Source organism: Callionymus lyra, chromosome 7 (assembly GCF_982586985.1).
Source record: "Callionymus lyra chromosome 7, fCalLyr1.hap1.1, whole genome shotgun sequence".
NCBI classification, from domain to species: Eukaryota; Metazoa; Chordata; class Actinopteri; order Syngnathiformes; family Callionymidae; genus Callionymus; species Callionymus lyra.
Window position 1 is genome coordinate 22434383 of NC_141824.1, and position 7805 is coordinate 22442187.

Sequence of the window (7805 nt, forward strand, 5' to 3'; positions counted from 1 at the left end):
TTATTTCCCCCTTTTTAAATAAACCAAATGTTATGGCAGGAATAGTACTAACAAAATTAAGAAATTAAAAATACTTTCTTTTAAAAAATAAAGTTCGGCGTAACAGAAAACGTAAAGAAGATTCTTATAGTGTTTGTTATTAATTTAAAGAACATCTGTAGGTTTGGTTTGCCAAATAATGAAAGTAATAATCATAATTAAAAATAAATAAATACTCAAACAGGTTCAAAGGGTTAAATAAGAATAATTTATTAGGAAAAATGTAATGTTATTGAACTTAAAATCCTCTGAATCTAATATCAAAACATTTTTCTTTTCTGTTTTATATTTCTTTTGATTTTATCTATAATGACGGATCATATTTTAATAATAATTCATCTTATCTCGAGCTCATTTATCACACATTAAAACGCTCGCCTCCCCCGTGGTTTTATTTTGAAGGAAGCGACGCGCGGAAGCCGGCGACACCTGTGTGGTCTTGACTGCACTGACCTCCGCTTCCTCTGCTGTGCTTCGACTGTCACCAATGACTGCTGTGAGGAGCCACGCCCTTTTATTGTTGCCACACTGGTGGCAATAATCATCTTTGGAGAAGGATTATGTGCTTCATTCTTGACGAACATTGAAGGGAATTATGTTAGTATAACAATAATGCTAATAAATTACAATAAATAATAAGAACTAAAAAATAAACATAATAAAAACGTAATAAAATAATATCTATATATAAAATCAATGATATATATATATATATACAACAATCATTAAGCATTAGAAGACAAGGAGAGAAGCAAGTGTGTATAAATTGTACTATTAATATTCAATTTAATGTTGATCGTCTTTATAAATAATATAAGTTCAATTAGGAATAAAATAAAAGCATCTTCAATTTATTAAGGGTAAAAAAAGATCCATGAAAAGAAATTCAACTTTAAGTAAATATATTTAAATAATAGAAATAAACAGTTTTTATATATACAGTATATATATAATATTTACTTTCAATTACCAGATACGACAAAGTGAAAAGAAGGTCCTATTTTAAAAAAAGATAGTTTAATTAATTCAACAAAAGTAATTTTAAGAGTTCATGTTTAGAGACAAACTAGCAAAGAATAATTAGAAAAATACTAAATAAAATAGTTGTTTGTTAACATTTCTACATCACTGTTTTAGTTTTATTTCAAGAGGCCTACAAAAGTATGAACCAACATTAAAGGCGTGAAGCAGGCGTGAAGCAGGCGTGAAGCAGGCGTGAGCGTCAACAAGACACGTGACCTCCAGGTGAACCCAGTGGAGCGTTTGTTGGTGTTTACTGGTGAGAGTCGTGCGGCGACACTGGCTAATCCACGCTGACAGGATTGAGTCGGGGGGGCTTTTGCTCGCGGGTCCCGGGGGCTCAAACAATAACCGGATGTTCCGTGGGGGCGACAGCTGGTGGCGGGAGATGATCGGCTCATGGTCGGTCGTCTCACCTGTCTTAGCGAGCAGGTCTTTGTCAGAACTGGGCCGCTAAGAGGTTCTGACTGATCCACGCCACGATTACCCGGCGAGCTCGGGCGTCCAAACAAGATCACGGAGAGCAGAGGTCGACCCTCGTGGGGAAAACACCTGTTGGAGGATCTTTCACGTCGCTGTCGTTACAAGTGGCGTCACAGGTGGAGTGGTCATGAAGAGAAACCATTAACGTTTGTTATTTAACATGATCTTATCGTAGATGAAGCTGCTCCATGACACCAGTGCTGTGTTTAAAATCGCATACTTCTCTTAGTATACTAGAAGTTAGTATGCATCAGAGTAGTGAACGTACTAACTAGTACGCAAATTCTCCACAGATAGTATGTCTCAAATCAAACTCTGAGGCTACACACTAACAGGAAATGACGAGACAGCTTCTTCTTCTACTACTATTTAACGATGGTTGCAACAGCTGTTTGAACGCTATCGACACCTGCTGGCAGCACGTTTTGCAAGTTTGGAAAAAGAAAAAAAGAAAAAATATGAGAATCGAAATATTCGCGAGATATTTAAGCTGGTATCAGCATCAAAGACGTGTTATCTTTCTACTGCTGCGGAAAATACACCTGTAAGTATATGAATATATATGCATATATATACATATATGATGTAACTTCCGTTTAAAACGCCACTAAGATGGCGGACGTTTAGTGTGGTTAGTGTCCATCGAACCATACCCAGTTTTGTGGGCGTGTTATTACACCAATTCAGTGTGCATGACGCACTAAATTTCGCATACTAAGAATTGAGACGCACTTACGCACTAAAAATACTAACTTGAAGTACGCTAGTATGCGATTTGAGACACAGCACAGAAGTTTCTCATTGATCCTCCTCCACTCCTGGTACATGAACGAGAAGGGGTCTCATGGGGGCCACAAGACAAGACCCTCCCTTGAAAGATCTGATGCAGTTTCTTTTCATATTCAAGGCCCTACAGATGTGACCGGATTGAAAGAGAGGATTTGTCTTCTACGATAGTTCAACACTTTATATATGTGTGACATTCTTTGATGATCCACTTTGTTAAGCTGTCCGCAGTAACTTCCTTTTGTGTTACGCAACAACAAACATTCAAATGTTTGTATTGTTATCCATCTTCTTGTCAATAAAAGATAAATACAAGTAAATAAATGAAAGCCTGGTAAACTGGCTCCGTCTATGGAACCTCAAAGCGAAGGAGAAGTCGCCACAAACGACCCTCGCTGCGCAGCCATCGACCAGGAGTTCAAATATAGTCGTCAGGTGGGCGTGGAGGGTGGGCTCGAGGGGACCGGACGGGAACAAAGAGATGCTTTGGAGTTGATTTCCTGTGAAAGCTTCCCCTGTGGTGGAGGTGGAGAGTGGACCCCGGGGACCGGGGCCGAGGATCGATGAGTCAGCTGGATCAGACAGAAGCGACACGACGGTGACCACCTGACTTCGTCTTCATCACCATGACTTCACTTTTGGTTTGAAGGGGAAACAAGATGAACGAGTGAAAGTGTGAAACATTAAATATCTAAAAACAAATGTAGACAAATCTATATTTAGACTAAAAGTTTGTTACTTTGTGTTACAGCAGGAGTTAAGGTTTTTCTCACTGTTGTTTCAATGGTAAACTGATACCGATACTGATAAACTAATGCTTTTGTTGTTTTTGTGCCGCAGAAGCTACATCTCAAGGTCAACATGCAACTATATAGAAACTATTTTATGCTTTTTAATGATTTTTATTTACTCTTAATGACAATTTGAAGCCATTTTTATGGTTAAATACTTTTTCTTTAGGATTTGTATTTTCATTTTACATATAATACTCTTTTTTATATACTTTTTATTTTAATACTGTTTTTATTGTATTTTAACAATATTTATACTTGTATTTCTGTCCTTTTTGTGGTTAGAAAGAAAATCCTGATGGAAAAATGTTTCCGCTTATTACTAATACTTTCGTTTAGTTTAAGTAAATATATTTTAAATATTAATGAACAGTTACATGCTTTTTTTTCCATGAGAGTTGATTACATTTTATAACTTTTATTTACATATTTATTTTGACTTAAATGAATGTATTTTCGTCGTGATATTTCCCCCCCATGATTGGAAATATTATTATGAAATATTTACAAACAAATATTTGTATTATTATTTAACAAGTTCTTAGAAAGCACACGTCTCGTACATGTGATCAAATCAAATATTTATTTAGAAATATAAAAAACTGCCAAGATTCAAAAACGTCTTTGAAAAACTTAATAAAAACTCAAGAAGTCATTTATTGGATGTTAGTTTGACTGTAATCTGCGTACAAAAAATAAACATTAACACTTATGGTTAGAGTGGTTGTCTGTCCAAATATGTCATCTTATGGACTAGTGACCTTTCCAGGGTGTCCCCCACTGATCAACACGAGGATCTGGGATTGGACTCGTGAAATAAAGGGACTTGGTGATGAAGGAAGAGAAAAGTCTTCCCTCGGGACGTCGGAGCGGTTCATCATTTATGAATCTGTGTCATCTTAAACCAAACTGATTCAATAATAGAAGCGGTAAAACGGAGGAAAGAGCTTCCGTATTCAGCTTCCGGGGCCGGAGCGCGATTCAAGCCGAGAGACGATGTCAAATGAGACCTCGGCACCTGACAGAGCAGTTGCCATGGCGACGGCTGCGTGGAGGAGGAGGGGGGGAGCGGGTGACACGCCTGAGGTGAGGAGGGGGAGATGGAAGCAGTGAGGAGTCACTGAATGATTTATCTGGAGGAGAATGAATGAACACACATTCCCTCAGTGCTCAGGAACTCCCACACACTCCCTTTGTCTCCTGCAGCCGCACAGGACCGGCTGAATGGAGAGAGTGTTCTGTGAATGAGGAGAAACTCACCTACGGAGCACAAACATCACTCCTTTATTTCAACCTTTTTATTGGACCAAAGCAAGGAAAACTATTAGGTTTAAGTGTCAAATCAAGTGTTACATCAGGATCATTTTAAATAATAGGATTTTTTTTGTTATATCGTGGATTTACATCAGTTTTAGTTGATTTTCCTTAATATATTTACCACCATTAGTTTTAAAACACATGAATATATTTACAATTAAATCAATTTTATCTTTATCTTTTGACTTTAAGTTTCCAATTATATTGGTTGAATCGAATCATCTTGTTGACCAATAAAAAAAAAAGGAAAAAGCCTCTAAAATGATCTTATGAAAACGGAATTAAAGTTTAAATGAACAGAGTTGGGTCTGTGAGAAGAAACATGAATAATTGACGCTCGTCACCAAGCACAACTCTACTGCCCCCTGCTGACCTCATCATGGATGACATGCTCTTCTCTCCTCCCAGCTGCTGCAGGCGACTGTCAGTCTCCCGGAGCAAACATGACTTGACAGAAACATGAAAACGCCGAGTCGCCGTCGGTCGGCGGAGGAGGAAGCGGCGCTGCAGTGAAAAATAACATCAGGCCGTTAAGAATAAAGATCTGTCGTGTTGATACTGACGATGGATGACGGACAGGTGAGGAGCGAGGGGTGTAAAAAGTGTGTTTCTGAAGAGCTGCGTGAATAATGCAGAGATCAGAAGGATTCTAGTGGAGGACGACTTCATCCGTTACCCAGAATCCACTGCTTCAGCTCTTCACACTCATCAGGTGACGGCAGGAGGGTTGGTAAGTAGGGGGGGACCATGGGGCGGACCCAGATCGTCACTCACGTTAAGATGGGAGTCAAGAAACAGATGCTGCTGTAAAGTTTATTAGGAATGAAAGTGAAGAACAGAGAGAAACATGCACATCATTAAATCATTCATTTTTGGACAGACACTTCCTTCAATGTCCGGATCTGAAGTTGAGTAAATATTGTGATTAACAGCTGAAACTCATAACCTTTCACCCTTTAATAACATCATCATCTCTCTCTAATGGTCCCCCCATGATTGACAAAACCTAACCCCTTAATTCTAATCTTTAAAAATCAAACACACCCTCAACCGTTCCCGCCATCGTTTCACCTAAATATGACACTTTATTAGAGCTGAAGAGAAAGAAGAAGAAACAAGCGAGTCACGACTCCCACCTGCCCTCTGGTGGGTGTCGCTGGTACTGCGAGAAGAAGCGGAATCTTCCCGCGGCTCTAAAATGGTTTCAGTTTGAGATAAAAGGGTCACGACCCTGGGATGTCTCCGCTCAGAGGTTTTGCTCATTCTCGTGGAAGTGGTGCAAGTGGTCGGCGTACCTGAGGGTCACACAGGAAGAGGATTTAACAAACTTCCTGAGTTACAGAGTCAAAGAAAACGTTTGGATTCATAAAGAATATTAAGAATAAAATATATTAAAAATTCAAATCTTGGGTCACATACTTCTTGGCGCAGTACGCGGAACAGTCTCTGCCGATGCTCTCGCTCCACGCCGTCTTGTACAACACCTGCAGGGACAGAGAGCAGGTGAGCAGGTGAGCAGGTGTGACCGAGTGAACGCTAGAGAGGAATCTCACCAAGAACACCAGGCAGTGCAGGAAGAGGGTGTAGAAGAAGGCGATGGTCCGCGCCATCTTGTTGGACAGAACCGCACGACCCTGACACAGAAGGACGCGTTTTCAAGGTTATTTCAACAGATTATTTTGTTACTCTTACAATGATATAAAGTACATAAATGACTGACACAACATTAGGTCAGAGTGAAACTGAAACAATAGCAAAAGATTTCTTTTGGGGTTTTTTTTTATTCATTTTTGGTTCAACTCAAGATAAAAATTAACCCTTGTGTTATCTCTGGGTCAAGGTGACCCAATGGCCCGAAAAGAAATGTCTCTGTGGTATCCCTTGTGTTGCTTCTGGGTCAAGGTGAACGACCTCCAGCCCAGTATAAGACAAGGGTTCAATGCATTTGTTTTATTCTTTTTTTTTTAATTCCCAGTGAAAATTCCAGTTGTATTCAAAAATTAAAATAACATTTATGTTTTAATAGTTCTAAGTTTTTATTTGTCCATTTTGTGTACATTGGGTTCCTTCAAAATAATAAAAAATAATAATAATTTGAACAAAAAAAGAATTTGATGAAATGAAATATTATACAAAGAAAATAAGTTGAGCTCATTTTGCCTCACTTTATATAATGTCATGGCGTAATAACACTTTTTTACATTCAATTTTTTTTTCATCCTTTTAAGCTTTTTTTCTTCTCCCATTCTTCTTCAGAAGAGACATGTGGTCATAATGTCATGGTGGTCGTTGCGGTTCATAGCCGAGGTGAGCAACTCAAAGTTCAAAGTGAAGTTCTTCCACACAGGAACACACACATGATCTCCGTGGAAACTCACCAGGCTAAGGGTGGCTTTATCCCAGGGACTGAGGCTCAGGTAGCGCCGCTGACGCTCCTGCGGACAAAGAACAGATGAAACTTTGAAAAAAATTTCTCCAGGAGTGAAGTTAACATTTGCTGCATTGGAGCTTCTTGAACATGAACCTGTTCTTCTGCAATACAACTTGAATAAGGGCGACGACGGGACAAGGAACTGACAATATGGATGTTTTTACGAATCACCTTCCGTGTTCTTGAAACATGCTTATTAATAAGTTATTTCTGTTTTTATATTTGTGATGGAGCGGTGCAGTGCAGGCAGGTTCAACCAGTTCCATCACACGTCACTAGAGTTTGATGATGTACCTTCCTGCTGAAGGATGCAAACGGATCCAGTCTCTCCTCGTACTGGGAGGAGTAACGCATCACAGTGTCGTCACTTCCTCCAGCCTGTAAAACACACAAACAGGTTGAGACACAAACAAAAACACACAAACACACACAGACAGACAGACAGACTCACTCGGCCACCATAGCTCTGCAGGAACTTGATCTTCTCGTACAGTTTGATGTTGTCTGCCCTCAGACTGTCCAGCTCCGCCTGCAGGGCCTGCATGGTCTGCTGCAGGCCGTGGTTCTCCTGTCGAGACACAGAACCGTGAGCGGATCTGACGCTACATACGTGTGTGCGTTTGCGTTTGCATGTGCGTGTGCATGTGTGTGCGTGTGTGTGCGTGTGTGCACGCATTGCTGACTCACAGCCTCCAGCTCCTGGTTGCGGGAGCGGAACCTCTCTCTCTGGCTGGAGATGATGGAGAGCAGAGAGTCCATCTGGCCCTGAGGCAGCTCTGGAGTGAGGTTGAGGCCAGAACCTGAAGAAACGACAAGATGTTTCATTCAGATCCATCACTGATGGACTATTGATAACACCAAACCACCAGCTGACATCTGGAGATCTTAGTCGACTCCTGGTTTTGATTGTTTCCAAGGATGGTTCTACAGAATATTTG